This window comes from Macaca thibetana, chromosome 10 (assembly GCF_024542745.1).
Source record: "Macaca thibetana thibetana isolate TM-01 chromosome 10, ASM2454274v1, whole genome shotgun sequence".
Classification (NCBI taxonomy): domain Eukaryota; kingdom Metazoa; phylum Chordata; class Mammalia; order Primates; family Cercopithecidae; genus Macaca; species Macaca thibetana.
In genome coordinates, this window is record NC_065587.1 from 51,980,938 (window position 1) to 52,004,876 (window position 23,939).

At 45.1% G+C, this 23,939-nt stretch overlaps 1 long non-coding RNA gene across 2 annotated transcripts in view; it reads right to left on the reverse strand.

Moving 5' to 3' along the window:
- The window catches only part of LOC126964403 (uncharacterized), a 298,069-nt gene that overhangs the window by 171,582 nt on the left and 102,548 nt on the right, over positions 1-23,939 (reverse strand). The gene's annotated exons all lie outside the window — the stretch shown is intronic.

A 23,939-nucleotide genomic window follows, 5' to 3' on the forward strand; every position in this document is an offset into this window, starting at 1 on the left:
GACTAAGCTTCTATGCCTTTAAAAAAAAAAAAAATGTGTTTGTTTGTTTCTTGATTGTCGCTCCGTCTCCTATGGAGGAAACAAATTACTTACTCACCAGGCAGGGACCTCAATTTGGCAGAAGTCCAGGTCTGTTCCTCCAGCAAAGGGGAGTGAGACAGCCACACTCAGCTAGTAGGACTATTTCAGGAGAGCTGATGTGGCCCAGGATGTGGGCTAAATGATTACACAGGTCTCCTGCAGACACTTTAAGAGGGAGCGTTTTCCCTCTTAAGGAGTCCTAGCAAAGGACAGCGGTTGGGAGAGGACAGAAAGTCCTTCCTTGTAAAATGTGACTCAAACTAACAAAGAGCTCCAAGGTATCTCTCAGTGAGGCTGTGGGTTCCCTATGGAAAGAGAAGATGTAGCTAATTCTTTGCAGATGTGTGATTCTCAACTCTATCACAGTCAATGCCAGGCTTTTAACACAAATATTTTATCACTTCCCCTTTACTCAACTGAAATGAAATTCATAGAAAATATAACCTAGCTACATGCATATTTCTTAATCAACATAATTTCCCCAGAGGGATATAAAGAGAAAAAGAAAGGAATTTATAATAAAATAAAACACCGTTCAACATGTAAGTGCCCTGGTGATACGGTCTGGCTGTGTCCCCACCTAAATCTCATGTGGAACTGTAGCTCCCATAATATCCACATGTCATGGAAGGGACCTGTGGGGAGGTCACTGAATCATGGGGGTGGTCACCTCCATACTTTTCTCGTGACAGTGAGTGAGTTCTCAGGATAATCTGATGGTTTTATAAGGTGCTTCCCCCTACTTCACTCTGCGCTTCTTGCTGCCACCATGTGAAGGAAGACAAGCCTGCTTCCCCTTCTGCCATAATTGTAAGTTTCCTGAGGCATCCCCAGCCCTGCAGAACTGTGAGTCAGTTAAGCCTCTTTCCTTTATAAATTACCCAGTCTCGGGTGTTTCTTCATAGCAGCATGAGAACAGAGTAATACACCTGATATGACTAAGCTAGAAAACGTAATAATGTCATCAGAGGCTTGAACTTGGATTCAAAATCGCAGTGAACGAAGCCACAGATGAAGACTGACTACAGCTGTACTGTTCTGGGCAACTCAGACACCACAAGAGGCTCTGCCGTTGATAAGGTGATTTTCTTCAAACTGGTGAGCAACATTCAATAAATCCTGAAAAAAACTGAGGACAATCTTCCCGTGGTTTACACCATGGGAACAGTGTGGTAAAACTCAGTTTAAAACAGTAAAAATAAAAATGTATTTCTAAGTAAAATGGAATTCAGTTCTGGGCTCAAATCATTTCAAGTAGCTTTTTAACCTATGTGAACATCCAGCAAGGCATTCAAAATCACTGCCAATGCATGAAGCAGCAGCAGCAGCAGTGGTGGGCTTCGGAGGATGATCCCAGAGCTAGTCCCTCTGGCAGATGTGGATGTCCCATTTGTAGGCGATGAAATGCATGCAGAGAGAGAAGACAATCACCCGAGACCTCACAGCCAGAAAGGGCCAGAGCTGAAATAAAATTCTGTGGGATTCTAACCCCAGTGTGGTTTCCTGCCTTTCTTCTAATGTCCCTTGGCAGATCCTACAGCAGCCCAGCAAATCCAACAGTCCCCATCACAAGACTGACCCATTCTGTCTTTGAACCTGAACCTGAACTTGAAGAGGAAGACCACCTTGACTACTGTCTATTAATAGACTGTTGGAGTGGGAGTGGATGCTATCAGACCCTTGCTTGGATCCCCTTTACTGAGCATGTGCAACTATGTTTGTTTTTTTGTTTTGTTTTGACAGAGTCTGGCTCTTGTTGCCCGATATGGAGTGCAATGGTGCCATCTCAGCTCACTGCAACCTCCACTCCCTGGGTTCAAGTGATTCTCCTGCCTCAGCCTCCCAAGTAGCTGGGATTATAAGTGCCCGCCACCACGCCCAGCTAACTTGTTGTATTTTTAGTAGAGACCATGTTGGCCAGGCTGGTCTTAATCTCCTGACTTCAGGTGATCCACCCACCTCGGCCTCCCAAAGTGTTGGGATTATAGAAATGAGCTACCACGCCCAGCCTGCCCCAGCCATTTTGAGTGGTGTCTGAAAATGGCTCACGGGCGTCCCCCTCCCCAGAGTACCGCCCTAGGCCATGAGAACTTCCTTGTCCAATAAGCTGCAACCCCCATGCTCACCCTAGGGCAGCCCATAGCCAGTGACTAGCATGGAGATGCAAATGCCAGCCCCCTGCCTCAGACTGGGACCAACTCTGGGGTACAATTCATGCTCCCAGGCTTTCTATGGGACCAGGCTGAAGTTACTCTCCTTCCTTGCTTAGCTCTTTTTTTTTCCTGACCTATTCTGCACCCTCACTCCCTTCTCCCAGGAGCAGCTTCTCAATAAGTCACATGGATAAGCCCTCTGTCAAAGGCCCTGCTTCTAGGAAACCTGACCTAATACAGGGTCAAGACAGAAACCAAGAGCCTAGTCAGGAGACTACTGCAATAGTCAGTTGAGAGATGATGATGGCTTGGACCAAAATGGCAACAGTGCAGATGGAGAGAAGGGATTGCCGACTTTAGAATATTAGTGACTGCATGAGGTGCTCTTCCTGTATACCAATGAGCTAAGTCAGGGGTCAGCAAACTACCTTCTACAAGGAGCTCTAAACCCTATTCATAGGAAGGGGCCCTTTTCCAAGTTTGTCCTTCCTTGGGTTCATTCTCTTAGCCCTAGGGAGCCATATATGCTTTTTAAAATATTCTACAGTTATTCTTTTATCATAGTTTAATAATTATTTATGTAACGTTTTCTCTGTTTAAATCGCTGTGTGGTTTCTGTCCCCTGATGGGGCCCAGGCTGCTATCCCAAGTGGGTGGAGCCCAGCAAGAAACAAACTTGATAAAGAATAAATGTAAAGTCTCCGCTTCAGCATTATAGAATGCAATTTAAAAGGCTGAGTTTGGGGATGAGAAACAGTAACTTAAGAACCAGCACAAGATCCTTTCCAGCTTTAACATCCTATTGTTTATAATCTTTCCAATCCTCCCATAAAAATGGCATATTGAAAGATCACTTACTTGGAAATCAAAGAACACAGATTCCAAGCCGGTGTCTGCAATGAACTCTCTGTCTAATCTTGAAAAAAATACTTCCCCTCCCTGAGTCTCAGTTTCCTCACCTGTCAAAGTACACAGCTACACTAGACAGCTACACTGGATGTCCCCTAAGATCCTTTCTACTGTGAATTGCCTGTGGTTAAGTGAGAGAGATGTATGAAGCAGCATTTCTTGAACTCTAAAGTGCTTAATGATGGTAATGGATTCTCCCATGATAATCTGTGTCTATTTGACTAAGACTGGCACTCACTTTCTCTCACACTCCACACCCAATCCATCAGCATTTTCTGACAGCGCTACCTCCCAAGTAGATTCTTCATCCACTCACTTTTCTCTTCCCTATCACCCCCACCTTTACCCAAGCCCTCATTATCTCTTGGTCGGAAAATTACAATAACCTCCTTGCTGCAAACAATGTGATTTAGGCTGGGCATCTACTTTCCTTCCATGTGTCTGGAATCCTGGTGCGTGCTAAGCAGCGGGTGCCGCCCCAGTAAAAACCCTGGATGCTAGGTCTCTAAACAGCTCCTGTTTTAGTCTGCTTTGTGTTGCTATAAAGGAATACCCGAGTCTGCGTAATTTATAAAGAAAAAATATTTGGCTCATGATTCTGATGGCTGGAAGTTTCAAGATTGGACGTCTGCATCTGATGAGGGCCTCAGGCTGCTTCCACTCACGGTGGAAGGTAAAGGGGAGCTGGCGTGTGCAGAGATCACATAGCGAGAGAGGAGCCAAGAGCAAGATGGGGAGGTTCCAGGCTCTTTTCAGCAACCAGCTCTCATGGGAACTAACAGAGTGAGAACTCCCTCACCCATGAGGGAGCACTTAATCTATGCATGATGGATCTGCCACCATGACTCAAACACCCCCCAATAGGCCCCACTTCCAACATTGGGGATCAAATTGCAACACGAGGTTTGGAGGGGACAAACATCCACTCCACAGCAGCTCTCCACTCGTGTTAGGTGCCCCTGCTCCCTGCCACCCCCACAGGCTCAAGCTCTGCTTTCACAAATACACATCCTGATGTCACTCCCTTGCTTAAATCTCCGCAATGACCTCCTACTGTAGTGAAATAAAATCCAAACTCCTTAATGTGCCCAAGGAGGCTCTGCACGATCTGGCCCTTAGCGTTCCTTTAACATGGAGACCTTTCTTGCTCCAGACTGTTGCACTCATTGCTTCTCCCACCAGGACATGTGCTCCCCAGCACCTAACATGGCTGGATCCTCCACATCCCCAAGGTTGGCTTCCTCAGAAGCCTTCCCTGACCACCCTGGCTAAAGCAGCCTTCCACAGTCATCACTTTTTATCAAACCATTCTTCACAGCACTTATCACAATCTGAAAATGTCTTATTTATTCATTTTCCATCTCTTGCTCTCTCTCCAACCAGAATGGAAGCTCAGTGAGACCAGGACCTTCGTCTTGCTCAGTACTTTACCCCCAGCACCTAGCACAGTGCCTGGGATAGTTTGTGCACAATAAATATTTTCTCAATGACTAAATAAAAGGAAACGTGTACGATCAATTGCAGATAGCCCACCTCCTGTGCCGGCTTCCCGGTTCCAGGGTCCTAGTTAAGTCCTAGTGCATGTGCCCCCTTTTATTCCCATCTTCCTCTCTGGTACTCCATAGGCAACTTCACATAACTGTACCATGTATGAGTCAGGGCTTTAGTTGCAAACAACAGAACTCTGTCCAGTAAATTTAGGCAGAAACTTGCTAAAACATAGCAGGTAACTAGGAGATCTACCCAGAAGGGCTAGATAATTAGACTTAAAGTTACACAGCCAGGAACTTGGTCCAAATCTTACCACAGAGCTGTTCACATGAAAATACCTCTGGGTACCAACACTATAGCCTCTACTACCCAAAATACTAATATGGGACTCTCACGTCTGATACATACCCCCTGTCAGTATATCCTGTGGACCTGGATGTAGCTCCTCCCACTAATGGGCCATCCTGAGAAAAGATTGAATGACGCTGCTGTTTCTTAAAGTTACAAGATTCCAGTTCAAAATGTATGTCTATGGGTACATAGGATTAGTACAACGAGAGCCACTGAGTAAGCTAGCATTGGATAACTGAGTAATTGAAGTCTGCAGAAGATGTAAAGTTTGCTGAACGCAGGAAAGTTGTTCCAAGTTTCTATATGGCTGAAAAGAAGAATAAATACTCACTGAACTCTTTAAGCAAGCAGCCATGGATGATCTGTTTTCCCCTTTAAGCAACTGGCTCTTATCACACCAGAAAAGGTTGCAATAAATCATCCTCTAGTTACCTCTCTCCTCAGCGGTGACAGACGGTGCCAAACCCACATGCCTGAAGGCCCCTGTCTTTTTAGATGATTGAATCACAGTCGACGTGACTCCTGTCATTACTTATTCTTGCTCAACATACAGTCAACCTCAGCATTGATGTGGCTGTGCCTGGAAGAGTTTTGTGTGCTACAAATCTGGGACAGACATAGCCTTGGAGACCATGGGATTGCTCCCAATTTGCATGTATAAAAGGGGAAATCAGTGAAGAAAGGGTTGCCCTGGCTCGAGACTCACCTTTCCTCTCCTCCCTTCTCTCTTTTATAAATATTCACTGAGTATCAGCCATAGGCCAAGCAATGTGCTAGAAGCAGGACATACATAGATACATACAGAAGCTGAGAAAAACATAGATGTGGTTCCTACGGCCATGGACAGTTCATTTGGCGTAGAGGTGGGGGAGGAGAGATATTAACCTAGTAGTCATTGAAACAAATCTAATACGGAGACTAAGACAAGTACGCCTTTTTAAAGCCAATAAAATCATGTGGCTCCCCTGCTCAAAATCCTCCTGTGACTTCATCCCACACACACAGAGTGCAATCCAGCCTCCTACCAGCCCCCTGAGATGCAGCTCCTGCCTACCTCTCTGCCTGTCCTCTTGACACTCTGCCCTGATGACTGGGCCCAGACACGGGGCCTTTTCTCTGTTTCTTCTACCTTATTTTGGCCTCTATCATTCTAGGTCTCTGCTGCTCACAATCAAACCCAATTCTACCGACACAGCACATTCAGGAGCTTCCGTCTTTATTTTTGGGGCCAGGTGATGCCATAGAAGCGTTTAGACAGCAGGGTTTGATGCATTGGATGATCGCTCTGGCTGCATGGAGGAGATGGGGTGGGTGTTGGATGTGGGGTGGGTGTCGGATGTTGGGTGGGGTTGAAGGGAGATCCTCTGTCCTCACACAGCATAGAGGATGCTGAAGCTTCCCAGACACTGAGCCTGCAGGCAGAGAGATTATGTTGAATGAAGCTGAGTCTTAGAGGCCAGGTAGACCCTGACTGTTCCATGGGTGGGTCACATTTCCAAACTCCAATGTCCCTGTCTGAAAATTTGAAGATTTGAGACTCTGGGACTCAGATAAGGGCCCTTCTGCCTCTAAAGTCTTATGTGTCTGCCCAAGTTCCCACAACCCATGAGGGGCAAATCTTAAACCAGATGTTGCCATCTGAGTTTCTTGCTCAGTGTCTTGGCTTATTCACTATCCCAGGCAAGGTCACCATGCCTGGTAAGAAATGAGCAGGAGGAGGTTGGGCAGGATGGCCCACACCTGTAATCCCAACACTTCAGAAGGCTGAGGCAGATGAATTGCTTGAGTTCAGGAGTTCAAGATCAGCCTGGGTAACATGGCAAAACCCTGTCTCTACAAAAAATACAAAAAATTAGCTGGGTATGGTGGCATGTACCTGTAGTCCCAGGTAGTCAAGAGGCTGAGGTAGGAGAATTGCTTGAGCCCAGGAAGCGGAGATTGCAGTGAGCTGAGATTGTACCACCGTACTCCAGCCTGGGTGACAGAGCAAGACTCCATCTCAAACGAAAGAAGAAGAAGAAGGAGGAGGAGGAGGAAGAATTATTCCAGAAGAATCATTCAATGCATTCAGCTTTCTGGGCTGAATGTGGCTGTGCCTGGAAGAGTTTTGTGTGCTACAAATCTGGGTCAGACACAGCCTTGGAGAACATGGGGTCGCTCCCAATTTGCACGTATAAAAGGTGAAATCCGTGAAGAAAGGGTTGACTCTGTTGCAACTACTCAACCAAAAAGAACCAGAAATGAACAGAAGGAGAGGTGGAATCATGACATCGGTCCTGCTTATAAGATCAGATATAAACAGGGGCAGGGGCAGCATGGAATCCTGTGATGGCAGAGAGACCGAAGGAGAGAAACACCCCTGCTGCCCTCAGCCAGTGTTCGTCGATGCCCACCCTCCATGAAGGCCCAGGTAATGAGGCCCCAATCAGACAGGGAAACAGGCATAGACACGCAATTCACTTAACTAAATGCCTTTGGAAAGTAATCGTTGCTGTGATGGTGTGAGAGCTGCTGGTGCAGCCCACATGCCCTCCACACACGGCCAGTCCTTGCTGGGCAGGTATCTGACCACGAGCTCCAGGCTCCAGCTGAGGGTTCTCTTGGCCCCTGGGAAGTGCTGGGAGCTGAAGACCCAGATGCAGCCTTCTGCCAACGATCGATGGGAAGCAGGGGACTGGCATGATAGCACACACACACCCCCGTCTCACTGCCCCACTCCCCGTGGGGTTTTCTGGAATCACCTCCCAAATAAACTCCTTACTCTCAAATCCTCATCCCAGAGTCTGTTTCTGGGAACCCAACTCAGGGTTGATGGAAATCAAATGGGATAGCAGAATAGAACAGGAGCCAACAAACTTTCTGTGAAGTCATGGGCAGCACAGACACGCAAAACTTTAGAGGCAGAAGGGCCCTTATCTGAATCCCAGAGTCTCAAATCTTCCGTTTCTCAGGCAACAATGTTAGGGGCCAGAAATGTGACCACCCTTGGAATGGTCAGGGCCCACCTGGCCCCTAAGACTCAGCTTTGCTTGACATAATCGCTCTGCCTGCAGGCCCAGTATCTGGGAACCCTCAGCATTCTCTATGCTGTGCAAGGACAGAAGGTCTCCCTACAACCTCATCCAACATCCAACACCCACCCCATCTCCTCCATGCAGCCAGAGGGATCAGATAGAAAATGCTTTGGGATTTCTGGTCTACACAGTCTCTGTCGCAAATACTCAACCAAGCCCTTGAAGGCAGCCATAGATGATACGTGGGCAGGTCCATATGGTTGTGTCCCAATAAAACTTTATTGACAAAAACAGGCAGCAGACTGGATTTGTCCCCCAGCTGTAGTTTGCTGACTTTTGGCTGGAGAGTGGCCAGTGGTGGACGAAGAGCTCCATTGGATGGCTCCATCAGATGGCCTGGCTGGGAGGCCTCCCAAGGGAGCAATGTGTGACCAGAAGTCACTAAATGAAGATCCAGAGGAGGTGAGGGTCACGCAGAGGGAGCAGCAGGACCACCAGGCAGGAAAGCATCTAGATTACTAGAGGAACAGGGAAGTGGCCAAGGGCAGAGAACAAACAGAGACATGACAATGATAGGAATGGCAGTAATAGCTATGCAGCCCTTGCTGGGCTCATGGCGCCTGTTGAATCCTCTCAATGTCATCCTCAGGTAAGTGTGACTATTGTCCCCACTTTCCAGAGGAGAGTGAAGGCACAGAGAGGTGAAGAAGCTGGCCCAGGCCACCCAGCTAGTTAGCAGTGGGCTGGAACACTCCCCCCCACCCAGGCTGGCACTGCCTGAAGGGAAGGGGTCTACATGGCGTTCACCCCAGGGTCCTGTGTGGAGCTGGTGTGCAGCAGACACCCGGGGATCATGGCTGGTAATGACGTGTGTCCAGCACCAGTCCTGTGCCAGGCCCCATCTAAGAGCTTCATACAGACTAGTTCATCTAATCTTCACATCAACCCTATAGGTGGGGGGGCTATGATCGTCACCACGGCATGGAGGAGGACACAGAAGCACCACAGAGTTAAGTCATTTGCCTGAGGTTGTGCGCTAATGAGTAGCTGATGAGTAGGGTTAAATCTCAGGCCATCTGAACCCAGAGCCCCTTCTATAACCCAGGTACACACGTGCACATGCACAAACACAATCACACACACGTACACACCCATACATACACACATACACACACGGACAGATACAAGCACACAAATACACGCACACACCAGCCGCTCCAGAGAAGCCGCAAGTGAAGCACTTATTAGGAGAGTGTGAACCCCCCACGGAGAACGGCCAGCGTGATATCTGGGAGGCTGATCACGGTGCACTGTGACTGTTGGAGCTACAGCCCCAGGTATAGGCAGAGGCAGGGGCATCTGGGAATCCTGATTTTTGTGGCTCCCACAGAAGATCGTCTGCCTTATTTTTCCAATGGCGGATTTTCAGATGCAATACAGCTCATAGCTATGCAGCGCTTGCCAGGCTCCTGGCGCCCATCTGATCCTCTCAACAGCCTCATCGGGAAAGTGTAACTATTGTCCTCACTTTCCAGAGAAGAAACCCGAGACACAGGGAGGTGAAACACCTGGGCCGAGGTCACCCAGCTGCATCAGTCAACCAGGGGAGCCAACTAGCACAGGCTGTGAAACAGACTGCTGCTAATCCAGGTTCCATCTCTTACTCACTCTGTGAGGAACAGGAAACACTTCACCATTCCAGGCCTCAGTTTTCCTACCTGTGAAATGGGGCTAATAACATCACTTCTCCAAGGGCCGTCAGGCGGATTCAATGAGATCACACCTGTGAAGTGCTTAGAGCCATGCTGGGTACACACCAAGTGCTCACTAAATGCCTGCTGAAACAAATAATGTCCTATGCAGAAGCAGTTCCCTCCCTGACCCCTCAGCACCAGACAGCCTCTAGGAGCCCTCCATAAACAAAAGCCATGGGTGGTATCGTTGTTTCGAAGCATCACTGTTCCAAGAATGAAATCTCACACATCAACCAGAAAATTTCCCCAGCCTTTGTTCAGCTGTGCTGAGCTGATATGGATCTAAGGTCACGTGATTATTTTTTCCTTTTCTTTGGCTGTTTCTTTTCTGTATGAATCAATAAAAGAGATAACAACTGTACCTGGATTCCGTGTTTTAACAATTTTAATAATGCACAGGAAATTGGATGGCTTAGGGACTCCACGTCACAAGGCGAGTCGTCGCTGTCAAAGGACCAAGTGGAAGATGAGATTCAAGGGCAGGAAAGAGAAGGGCCCAGGGGGTGGGAATGGAATAATTTGATGGGCTTCAACAATCTAAATTAAATTAAACCTTGTCACTGCTTTCTACATATCACAGTCTTCCAGTTAGGGGAAGAACGGCCCTGCAAGCAGTGAGTTGAAAATGAGGAATTTAGTTCATTGCATCTCCAGTTAGAATAAAGCCATGTCCCTTGCTCCACAGTTTCTCTGGCCCTTCTGTTCCCCAAAATACAACCACGTGGCTGTCCCCACCTCCCAGCCTTGAACTCACTGTGCCCTCTGGCAGACTTTACACGCCCACCCTGTCCTCCACATCCAAGTCTCAGCCCTAACAGGTCAGAGGGGCTTCTCCCCAGATACTGCAGCGAAGGGGGGCCCATCCTGCTGCCTCCACACCCCACTAGTCCACTGCCCTGCTGTACTTTCTTCACAGCACTCTCTGAAAAGGTCTTATTTACTCAGCTGTTCACCTATATTTTGGTGAATTTTCAGGGTAAGCCCCATGAGAGCAAGGGTCTCATCGTTCCTGTTTACCTCCCTTTCCCAGACACCTAGAATGTGGCCAGGTATGTGGTGTAGGTGCTTAATACATGCTTGTCAGGTGAGTGAGTGAATGAATGAATGGATGACTTGGCCACTATCTAATAAGATTTGCTACTTTTCCCTTACCAAGTGAATTGGGCACAAATCCCCAAGCCATGTGTGTTTGCCCATCGTCCTGTGATGCCTTAAACACAAATCAGATTCTTTCCTCTTATTTGCCTGTAAATACCAGCCTTCCTGGAAAGACCCAGAATGCCTTGAGGGCAAGGGGTGTGCTCTGTGCCTCTCTGCATCCTCCACAATGCTTTGCACTTGGCCAGCTCTCAAAAGATACCCCAGGATTGGATTGGAAGGATCGAAGCAGATTGGATTGAATCAGATTGGGTCAGTGTGGGTTGGATCAGGTCAGGTTGCATTGCACTGGGACATGAAAAGCTGAGTTATCATCTAGAAAGTTTGCTCACTTTTAGGGTATTTCAAATGACGCACTCTTCCATTAGTAGCAGCTCTTTGGCCTCCACATAGTGGACCTTTACATAGACCACTCCCTCTGCCCAGGTGCCTTTCCCTCTCAGTCCCACTTCTGGTGAACTCCTACTCATCCTTCTATTTCTGTCACTTCTTCTGTGAAGCCTTCTCTGATTTCTCCCTTGTTGTCCCACTCCCATCCTCAGCCCAAACATTGATCCCTCTTGTCTCTATTATAGTTCAGTTTCCCTAGTGCCTCACCCAGGTTTTTCAAATGGTAAGAGAAACACACACAAAGGAATTGCTTGTTGAACAAATGATCAAAGTAACTACAAAATGAGGTAGAAGGAAATCTAAGAACTAGATGGAGATACAAGCCACATGTTTAATACCCATTTTCCCCTGTGAGAATGTCAGCTCTGGGAGGCAGGAATTCTGTTGTCTTCCTAGATCTAGTCTCCGCTTAGTGTAAAACCTCCCATCCAGAGGCCTCAAAAAGCATGTGTTGGCCACAAACACACGATGAGGCCATTGAGGGAAGAGGAACTGAGTCTGATGGGCATCCTAAGAGGATCAAGAAGGAGGCGGGTCTAGGCTGGTGCTTCAAAGAAAAGCAGACTCATGTTCAGTCAGTAAATATGGGTTGAGGTCCTACTATGCACCATCTTCTGTCCCAAGCACTGGAGCAAAACAAGGTTGTGAACAAAACACAATCCCTACCCTCTTGGACTTGACCTTCTTTTTTTTTTTTTTTTTTTTGAGACGGAGTCTCGCTCTGTCACCCAGGATGGAGTGCAGTGGCACAATCTTGGCTCACTGCAAGCTCTGCCTCCCGGATTTCTGCCATTCTCCTGCCTCAGCCTCCTGAGTAGCTGGGACTACAGGCGCCCGCCACCTCGCCCAGCTAGTTTTTCGTATTTTTTAGTAGAGACGGGCTTTCACCGTGTTAGCCAGGATGGTCTCGATCTCCTGACCTCGTGATCCAACCGTCTCGGCCTCCCAAAGTGTTGGGATTACAGGCTTGAGCCACCACGCCTGGCCTGGACTTGACCTTCTAATGGGAGGAAAGACAATAACCAACTTCAAAAAACAGATATGCAATACGGACGATCCCCAACTTAGGATGGTTTGACTTAATGATTTTTCAACTTTACAATGGTGTGAAAGTGTTCTGAGCATGTTTAAGGTAGGCTAGGATAAGTAAGCTACGATGTTTGGTAGACTAGGTGTATTAAATGCATTTTCAAATTAACAATATTTTCTACTTATGATGGGGTTATCAGGACATAACTCCATCATAACTCAAGGAGCGGCTGGAGTTAACAACTGTTTGATTTAATATATTTTCAGCTTACAATGATTTTGTCAGGATGTGGCCTCATCGTATCTTGAGAAGCACCTGTAACGTCAAATGAAAAGTGCTATGAAAAAAAAGTAAGGTGGGATAATGGGATCAAGAGGGATGGAGGAGGGATTTATTTATTTATTTACTTACTTGTTTATTTTTTTTGAGATAGGTTCACACTATGTTGCCCAGGCTGGAGTGCAGTGGTGTGATCTCAGCTCTCTGTAACCTCCACCTCCCGGGCTCTGGTGATTCTCCTACCTCAGCCTCCCAAGTAGCTGGGATTACAGGTGCCTGCCACCACGCTCGGCTAATTCTTGTATTTTTAGTAGAGACGGGGTTTCACTATGTTGGCTAGGCTGGTCTCAAACTCCTGACCTCAAGTGATCTACCCACCCCGGCCTCCAAAAGTGCTGGGATTACAGGCATGAGCCACTGCACCTGGCCAAGGAGTTACTTTAGATGGGTGGTCAGGAAGGCCTCCTGAGAGAGAGGACATTGGAGAATAAACCTGAATTCATTACGGGGAGGGAAAAGCATGTAATTTGGCTCCCAGGGAAAGAGAATGCAGAAGGGTAAACAGAGAGCAGAAACAACCCAAGATGGGCATGAATTTGGCCACTTAGAGGAAGAATAAGGGGCCAGGGTAGTTGGCTGGAGGGAAGGAGGCCAGGAGGGGAAGCAGGTGGTTCAAGAGGCATAACAGGGAGCATGAGAGGTGCACACCCACAACACATGGGAGCTGACACGTGGCTGACACACCATCGTGCATTCGCACCACACTTTGGGGGAATTTTTAGTATTTTTGAGTATTTGCCAGCAATTATTAGTATTCTAATATCATAGAACCCTTCAGAAAAAAATGCTTTAGAAGCTGTTCTCAGTATTGGAAATATGTCCCACATTGATCAGGGTATAGGTATTTTAGGAAGGAGATCTCATCCTCCCTAGCCTGACCCCCTGATCTATTAGCAAAACCTTTCTTTGTCAGGATGCTAATTTCATCCAACAGGGCACAAAAAACATCCACGCCTCTTTCCTGTTCTGCTGCCTACCTTGAGTGATGATTTCTGTTCCTTCCTTGTAAAAGGACCAGAGCTATGAAAATGAGCACTAACCCCAAAGATCAAAGAATGGTTACTTCCATTGCAAGTAGCCAACCAGAATACCTGGAAAATAGGAAACCTGCCGTGTCCCCCATTGTTCAGATGGCAGGAATTGAGCTTACGAAGGACCGCACAGGATCTCACCACTAACACTGTGGTCTGTTCGTTTATGAGCTGATTCTGTCAAGGTCTGTTGACTTTGGTTTTGTGTGAGGTTTAACAGGATTTCAGGCTTGGGGGTGGTCTCTGGATGTTTTCCTTCTTCTTCCTTTTGATGCTTAAAAATATCCCACAACACTAAAGAAACAACCGTGGCTGAGAAGATTAGAATTACACAAAATGTAATTCCCTTTCATATAAGTGTTGAAGGGTGTCTGGTCATCTCTGGAATTGTGATTTTCCTCTCCTCGTACAAAAGTCAAAAAGCTGAGGATTTGGGTTAAAGAAAAATGGCTATGAATAAAGTATGATCTGCAGGTGACCTTCCTGAGCTTCCAGTTTCAAGCCCTAAAATTCCAAAGCAGAACATTTGTAAAACAGCAGTGATAGAGCATTCAGTCAACTACCAGGTCACAGGATACAGAGAAGAGAAAATAAATTCGGTATCTGTAGGTTTATCATTTCTCTGTGTGTGTGTGTGTCCGTGTGTGTGTGTGACGCACTGATTCACATGGGTGTAGTATTGTTTTCTAGGGAGTATTGAAATTATGAGGGGTGAATTTTTGGTTCCACAATGATTGAAATGATCAAAGGCTAATTTTTAAAGATAAAATCATGACTCAAACAAATATCAAAAGAATATGTGTCAACAGATTTATTTAACTCAGTAATGGATGAGGGAAGTAGAAAGGTTTTAAAACCAATTGAAAAGGAAATTCAAAGAGCAGACACATTTATAGGCTATTAGGAATGCTGAAATGCATTTGATTAATAGATGCAAAACTGGCTTCTTTCATAATGGAGGAAGGGAGTGCATTGTACTCGACTAGACATAAAGTGTATCTCTATGGACAGGAATTGCATTGCTCTGAATTTGCTACAAATAGATGTATCTATAAAGAACTGGAAAACAGTCTAGTTAGAGATAATGAAAGACAAAGATCACCAGGGTTGATGAGCTAGTCAAGACACACATTAAACTTCAAAATTTTCCCTATGGTTTCCTTACGAGGGCTCCTGGCATTTAGTAGACAGGAGCGCAGGATGTTATAACTACCACCCCACGCAAAACAATTCCACACAACAAACAATTATCTTGTATCCTCCATGACTTTTAAATGTCTTTCTGGATATTCCCGCAGATAAAAACTCTATTTATAATAAATGAGCCTCAAATCTAACTCCATAGGAACACAAAGCATTCGACGTATCTTTTAATACACATTAAATGTGTTTTCTTCACTCCTCCTCTGCCTTTTAATTTTCTGTACTTCTTAGACAGGATGACTTTTGATTATCTTGCATTTTTAAGTCCAGATGTATTCATCAATGGTAGAAGCAAATATTTCACTCATATTTTACGCCTTGTAGCACATCTGTCCCCAAGCACATATTTATTATGCATTAATTTTGTGCAATTCTATTGTTTTGTTATTGTTATTATTAGCAATATTCTACAAGTTAGTTTCCTTTTTATTTCTCCTTGATATTTTAGCTAAGACAATAGTCTGATTTCTTCAATTTTGTATGTAGGTAGGTCATATTATTTATGAATTTCATTTCAGGAGTGTAAGCAGGCTTCATATAATATTTGTCATAAAGCTGGCTGTTGAGTTAGTCTGGTAGGGTTGAAACCACTGTTTCCTCAGGTGTTTCTGTTTCTCCAGTAACAGCATCCCAATTCTCTTTGGGGGAACAAAGCTTGCCCCTGTGGATACAGTCTGGAGGACCTGCCAATCAAGGTGACAAGTCCCGCACTGGCCAATCTGTGCTCTCCTCTTAGAAGCTGCATCTTAGGTAGGGTGACCAAGACATCAAATGCAGTTGAAACTGCTTTACTCTGGCAGCCTGAGCCTTACTGGAATGTGGAATTTCTACCTAAAATATTAATAACGATGATCTTGAAAACCTAAAGAACTAGTTCGAGGCAAAGAAACCTTGCATTCAGCCTTTGACAAAGACTCTCTCCTTAACCAAATGTTAACCAGGTCCTCTAAGCCTTCTTCTCAACTAGACCTTCACCTTGGCCCCATCCTTGCCAGACTTGCCTAGCCCTATTTCAGCAAGAATCCTGATAAGGCAGTTCAGAAAGCATCCCCTCAACGCTCACCCTAGACATCTGGTCACCCTGGCCTGCCATCAGCCGGAACCTCACTTGGTCAAGTCCAGCAAGAATCCCTCCACTCTTGATGTCTCCTTGGTAAATTTCCATCCGCAACCTTGCAATCTGCTTCTTGGTTATAAACCTTGACGTGTTCTCGTATTCAGAATTGAGCTCGATCTCTTTTCTCTGTTACAATCATTTTGACAGCTATTGCAGTTGTCTCGAATAAAGTCTTCCTTATCATTTTAACAAGCATGGGAATAATTTTTTCTTTAACACCGTTCACACAAGAAACATATCCTGGGCTCCTAATGTGGGGCAAGCCCTGTGCTGGGCAGTGGGAACAAAATGACGACAGGCCCAGAGAAGATCCCTGTCCCCATGGAGTGTATGGGGTGGCAGTGGGGGGACAGGACACAGGAAATGGCCAGGTTGACTACTGCACGCGGGCCTTATAAGAGGATGGAAGGAGGTGTCTAAATAGAATTTTTGTAAAACAAATCACATGCCAAGGTCTGCTACTTTGTAAAAGTGATAACTCTTATGTAATACGGGCAACCAACCCCTAATTTCTCTTGTCTCTGAAGTTCAGGATTTACTGTCTGAAGTGTTCCAGAAGTGGCGAGTCCTGGTTCCGGAAAGGTTTTCATTTGCATTTTGAATACACCAGAGACTGCAGTGCCAATCAGCATGAGAAACTATTTTCTCATACAATCCTCAATTTATGTAAAACAGCACCTTTCTCTAGTAGTCTTTTTCGTTCATTTATAGGCCCCTGGCTGAGGCACTGTCAAAACTAATGGCTGCATTCTCAGAGGGCACAGGTGACCTGCGGATGTGGGCTTCATTCTCAAGGTCACTTTCATGTGAGATGTCCCCGACTCGTCCCTCCTCGGGAATGAGATCCTCTGGCCCACCACTCTTGGACCACAGCCACCCAGTCCTGGTCACCTAGGTAATTCATTTCCTTCACTTTGGGCCAAGTTATGTAATTGCATGCATTTGATATTCATCTCCTCCAAGTTGGACCCTAAGTGTCCAAACTGAACTTAAGCAAGTGGGGCTGCCAGTTATTTAACTAGACTTCTGCTGGGAGTCAATTGGCTAAAAAGCAGAAACAGACCCTGGAAGCATGATGAAATTAAATATCTTGCAGCTTTTCAAATTGCCAGAAGTGCAGAAAGGCTGGAAGTTTCTGTTTCAGAAACTCAGAAACAGAAACAACTGTTTCTGGCCTCTGCCCCCTCACCTTCCGTCACATCCAGGGCCAACCACTTTTGATAGTTTCTGAATCATGTCTATATTTCTGAAAGCAAGACATCTCAAAAGTAACAGCCCTTGTCCATGCTGTTGTATGGATCACTAGTGTGTTCCTTCTTGTTGCCGAGTAGTATTTCACAGCGTGAACAGACTACAGCTTAGTCACTCATTCCCCTGTTAGTAGACATTTGGGTAATTTCCAGTGTGGGGCTATGATGGATGAAGCTGCTTATGAATATTCTTACTGACATGTTTTTGTTTCTCTTGTAGATATACCTTGGAGTGGAATTGCTGGGTGATAGGAGAGATGCATGTTTAATTTTTTTTAATTGCCAAAACACTTTTCAAAGTGGCTATCCCATTTCACATTCCCACCATCAATGTATGGGACTTCCAGTTGCTCCACACTCTCATTTGGCCAGCTGTAGACATCGGATGCTGGCTTGCTGCTGTAACATATGAAGGATTTAGCAGAGGGCTCTTCCCAGCAGCATAATTTTTACCTCCTACTTTAGAAGTAGGAAAGATGGCTCTGTGAAGGTAAACAGCACAGATTTACTACTGTCACTTACTACTGTAGAAACTTGGAGGAGCTGTTGCATTTCTTTGTGTCTCTATTTCCACAACCATTAAATGGGACAATAATTATTCCTACTCCGTAATGTCGAAAGTACCAATTTGAAGATTGCATGATATGTAGTAAACAATAAATGTTAGTTACTACTATTCTGTTAGTCTAGTTACTATTATTCTATTTTGGGTTATCCTGGTCATTTTAAGGATTTGAACATCTTTATTTCTTTGTCCAACTGTGGACAGTGTCTCTTGCTCCCCGCTTTGTAAGATAATGCTCCTAAAATACGCATAGAGATGCCTTCTATGTGCCACTGTTTGGGAAACATCATTTATAAACTAATATAGTCTTCACATCAAATATCTGATTCAGGTATTATTAATTATGCTCAGGATGGAGATAGGGAAATGTAGGAGCAGAGAGGGGAGATGGCCCACCCAAAGTCCATAGCCCAGAGGTGGCAGTACCAGGACTGGGACCCAGGCAGGTGGAAGCCAGGGCCCACATGCTTCCCCACTGCTACTGGATCTCCTCTTTGTCCAGGCCCTCCTTACCCTTACCCACATCTCCACCTCCACCAGGCATATTTGTCTCTATAAATAAGGTGTACATCATAAAAGTTTAAGAAAAAGTGGAATTCTATTTCTCTCTCTCTTTTTTTTTTTTTTTTTTTTTTTTGAGACAGAGTGTCACTCTGTCTTCCAGGCTAGAGTGTAGTAGCACAATCTCGGCTCACTGCACCTCCGCCTCCTGGGTTCAAGCAACTCTCCTGCCTCAGCCTCATGAATAGCTGGGATTACAGGCCCCCGCCACTATGCCCAGCTAATTTTCGTATTTTTAGTAGAGACGGGGTTTCACCATGTTGGCCAGGGTGGTCTCGAACTCCTGACCTCAGGTGATCTGCCAACCTCAGCCTCCCAAAGTGCTGGGATTATAGGTGTGAGCCACCATGCCAGCCTCTATTTTCATATCAGATTAGACATCCACCCAGAAGGAATAAGAGGTATTTGAAGACATTCTCCCTGGCCTGGACCACAGAGACACCAGGTCATCTGTGGGTTTGCTGCTAATTGAGAAGACTCTTCAGAAGCGCGTGAGTTTCTGACATCCTTAGGTATCCTGGCCTGACTGCCTTTCGGTCATCATTTGGGGGAGAGCCCAGACGTCCTGAACTCAAAGTGCAGCTTCCTCCACACCAGTCTGTGGACAAGGCAAGTCCTTGCACCCTTTGCTTCAGTTTTCGCATCTGTGTCTTCCCTAGTCCTCCTACTCCCCAGGCGATCACATCCTGACTGAAGCCTATACGTACTCATTCTATGCTGAGCGTTCTAAAATATTTCAGTCCTACCTCTACTTCTTCCTGAAATCTCTCTTTGTATATTCAACTGCCCACTGAATTCCTCAAACATGTTCTTAACAAAGCTGAACTATTGCTCAACCTCAGGCCCCAAACTTATTCTTCTCACAGTCTATCCCATTTCAGCAAATGGAAATGTCACTATTTCAGTTACTGTGGCTGCAACCCTGACAGTCTTCTTAGCTCCTTCCTTTCTCTTGCTTGCAGCACCAGCTGAAAATATGCAGCCAGAAGAACTGCCCAGCTGAGCCCATTTACCCAACAGAACCATGAAAGATAATGAAATCTTTGTTGTTTTGAACCACTGGTTTGTGGTTGTTTATTGTGTGGCTCTAGATAACTGAGACATGGTGCTTTCACACACAAATATTTTAGCTACATCCTTGATATAAACTACCAGCTAGGTCTTCAAATATGCCTGCTTTTCTATGTCCCAAACTTCAGAGCCAGCCTACCACAAGAACAGTTTCCCTGCCACTCCTGGATAATACCTCTACAATTACTTAATATGTTTTTTTTTCAAATGGACTATAAAAGTTGGATCATTTGTACAATGTAGCCTACTACTAAGAACTAGTAATACTAATGATGGCTGTGCATATTGACTGAGCACTTACCATGGGCCACCCATAGCTCTAAGGGCTTTCCATATGGTCGCTTGTCTAATCTTTACCACAGCCCTATGAGGAAGATACTATTATTGTCACCATTTTACAGATGATGACAATGAGGCACAAAGAGGTTACCCAAGGCCTCACAGCTAGAAAGCCAGGGAGGTGAGACTTGACTCCCTATTGTCCAACTCCAGAGTCTAAATTCTCAACTACCCCTCTGAACAATAACAATAGCCACTGGTATCTATCGACTTCTTGCTACATGTCAGACACTTTTCTAGCTCATTATTGATTTCTCCCCACAGATCTTGGAGGTAGGTCTATTATTGTATGCATGTTACAGGTGAGGAAACTGAGGCACAGCAGGGCTGAGTCACGCAGCTGAAAAGTCCACGGCAGAGTCAGGATTCAAGCCCAGGCATTCAAGCTGCAGAGCTCACACCCATCACCAGTCCCCTGTGTATCAGTGAAATAACATTCAAATACACCCATAACCATCAGACAGCAAGATTTTTCTTGCTGTCTAACTCATTTCATGAGCCACCATGGACAAGTAGATCACAATTTGGGAAGCATCTTCCCAGCCTCAGGTGCCTCTTACCTGGGGCACCAGTCTACTCACCTGGATGGCCTACCAGATGCTGGTGGAGCTTTATTTCCATCTGGGGCCCCTGCACACCCTCCATACCTAGCTGTCCCTGGATGCAGGGCCCTCACTGCTTGAGGCTATGCCTACCCAGGACCACATCCAGCTTCCGGGGCTCCTACCCCTGCTGGCCTGCCCCCTCCCTCCTACTCCCTCAGTCCAGGACTCTCATCCTGACAGCCTCCCTCTTAGCTGGAGATGAGAACACCACTGGCATCCACGTTCCACCTGGATTTGCATAATCAGGCACATTTACTGCCCTCACTCTGTGCCATAATTACTGACTTGCTCTGCATTCGACACTTTTCAACTCCATGCACGTCCCTCCTCCCTCCTGCATTTTTAAGGTGGTTATTACAGATAGGGCAGACCTTGGCTTTCCCAGACATGACTCTGGCTTTAAAAATGCAAAAAGATCAATGCCCTACTTTATGTAATTATTTCTGCCCCTAGAATCAAGGGAAGAGCAGATGGGGCACACTTTGGAGTCAGCATACTTTATAACTAGGGGAAGAGTTGAGGCCTGTAGTATTTTCCACAGTGCCATCTGCTCCCTAAAATCACACAAATCCCTCCTTGTCCCCTAGAGAGGGGCAGAATTTCCTGGTCCCTGTGAGTCAGACAGGACTCCTGGGCCAGGGTTTTTCATGACATCTGAGTCAGACAGAAAAGTTTGCAAGGGGGAAGTGATCCAATTGGCTATAGGAAAAAAAAAAAAAAAAAAAAAAAAAGCAGTGTTCAAATTCTCTAGAGCAGGTTTTTTCCCCCAAATTTTTGAAGAAGGATGCATTATAAGACACACAGTTTTCATCAGAACATGAAATAAGTGTACACACATGCACACACACACACACACACACACACACACAAAGGATGTTAGGAAAGTTACAGTCTAACAACAGATGGAAGAAACAAAGCATAGGCCTTCACTGAATCTTTATTTTAAAAAGCAGCTGAAGAAAAGTTTATGAGATAATCAGGAAAATTTGAACGTTGACTAGATATTTGATAATATTAAAAGAATTATTGCTTATTACTTGTAGGCAAAATACTGGCATTGTATTTGTGTTTTAATAAGGAGACTTTCGCTTTTAGAGACACATACTAAAGTATTATGATAAAAATGATACAAGGTCTAGGCCTCAAAATAATCCAAAAGAAAATAAACTAGTGTAAGGTGATATAGAGATGAAATGAGATTTACCATGCATGTTAAAGTTGGGTAATGGGTAAATAAATGTAAGTTTCTTACACTTTCTCCTATACTTTTGTGTATCTGAAAATATGCAAAATATGTTTTATATTAATTAAATTAAAGACCTGTGGGGAAAAAACTACTGGATCAAAACTCCTAAATAAATCAAAAGAATTTCCAATCAGATAGTGTTTGCAATAATTATAGCAGGTAGTGTTTTAGAGTGTACTGTCTAAAACAAGACTATTTGGGTTTAAATCCTTTCTTTGACACTTACCAGCTGCATGGCTGTGGGCAAGTTACCTATCCTCTCCCTGCTCCCATTTCCTCCTCTGTAACTTGGAATAATAATAGTATCTACATGCTGGAGTTGTTAAGAGGATTCAACGTGTTAAGTGCTTAGAGGTGTATCTAGCACACAACAATCACTATCCCAGTAGTAGTCATAGTGGTGGCAACAACAGCAGCAACAGTAGTATGCAGTATTCAGAAATCTTTTTTAATATTGAAGCCATCCAAAAAACATGCTGCAGCTCTACATGGCTTTGAAGGCATTAAAAAAGAAAACTTTAGACAAAGTTAATTTAACAGAGGTTATTTGGACAAAGAACAATTCAAAAATCAGGCAGCACTCAGAACCACAAGAGGTTTTGAGGGCTCAACTCAGCAAGGTGGAGAGCAAGTGTTTATAGACAGAAGATGTAAATAAAGTACAAAATTAACTTGATTGATTACAGCTAGGCATTTGCCTTATTTGGACATGGGCTGACCTGTTGGCTGCTTCTGATTGGCTGAAGCTCAGCAGTTTGTGATTGGCTGAAGCTCAGCCACTGGTGATTGGCTGAGATCTGGGTATCTGTTACAAAAAATCTATACTCCTAAATTAGGTTTCAGTTTGTTTATATACTAAGGTAGCTTGCAGAGCTTTATGGAAGAACTCAAAGTACAGAGACAGCCTCAGGCTAATGGTCTCCTACTTATTTAATTTAACAAAGTTAATAGGATGTAAGTGGAAGTGAGGTGTGACAGCTTCTTGGAATGTTCCTTGAAAAGAAACCTGATGCTTTGAGCCCTTTTGACTTCATAGCTTCTTCATTCTGGTTGCTTTGGGGGCAACACGTCTGGGGCTGGCTGGGGTTGGAACTGGAGCTGCCGTCTTGGACCATGTACTGTTCCTGGGAATAGAAGCCACACCTGGCAGGGAAACCCGAATGAAGAAATCAGGTCCCTGGGTGCTTGGTCAACTAGTGCCAACATGCCAACCTTGAGCTATCGCCCCAGACTACCACGTGGGAGAAAAGTACATGCACGTCTGTTCAGATGTCTGTGACTGGGAGCACCATTACTCACGGCAGTAATCTGGATCAGGTAATCCTACCTGGTACATTAAGTTGTAATTTGTTTATCATAAATCATAAGAATTGTCATCGCAGAGGAGAGAACACAAATTGATACAGCAAAATACTACACATCTGGAAATGCAAAGGGCGTTGTTCAGCCTCCTTTCAATATATGGAGCTGAGAGGAGAGGCAATGAAGTCATTCTGAGTCATCCTGCCTCAGAGATTTATTTATTCCTCTCTTTTCTATTTTTATCAAATGTCATGGTCTTAGGTGAAGCAAAAACATGAAAAGAAGATTCATGAGTGTGAGCTGTGAAGCCATGTTTAAAAGGAACCTGACAGGTTGAGGTAGAAAATATCATGCTTTTTCCTAGACTGCATGCTTTGTCCTCGATCCTTGGCTGACAGCTCCTGATCTGAGCTTCCAGGCCCTATTTGAATGATACCCCTTCTGAGATGTGCCTTCTCTCAGACCCTAAGAGAGCAGTGGTCAGACGTCCAGCATTGGACACACACTACTACATTCTAAACATCTGCAAACACATCCTGAGCACTTTGTAGTCTCTTGCCCAGTATCCATTCTCTTCTTTCAATATTATTAGCTTTTGTGGATGTTTTCCTTCCCAATTTCCAGTTCACATGACCTGGTGGGGCCCCTCCCTTAGCCTCAAGAATGGAAAACATCCTGAAGCCCATGCCAGTCAGTATATACCATTACTCTGATTACAGTGATTGGTCCAGTAGTAGTCATGTGACCTAAGCTGGTCCAATCAGAATGAATCTTGAGACTAGGACTTATGCTTCTTTTACGGCCAAGTAAGCCTCTAGCAGGCCAGTCCTCTCACATACAACAGCTATAAACTCTGGACAAATTTTTAAAAACAATGACCTGAAAGTGCAGCAGGATGAAGAAAGGCAGACAGATGTGAGAGGGCAGTTGATGCTTGGACAGAGTTTCACCTGAGAGGAGATTTTAGTCTGCAAAAGGG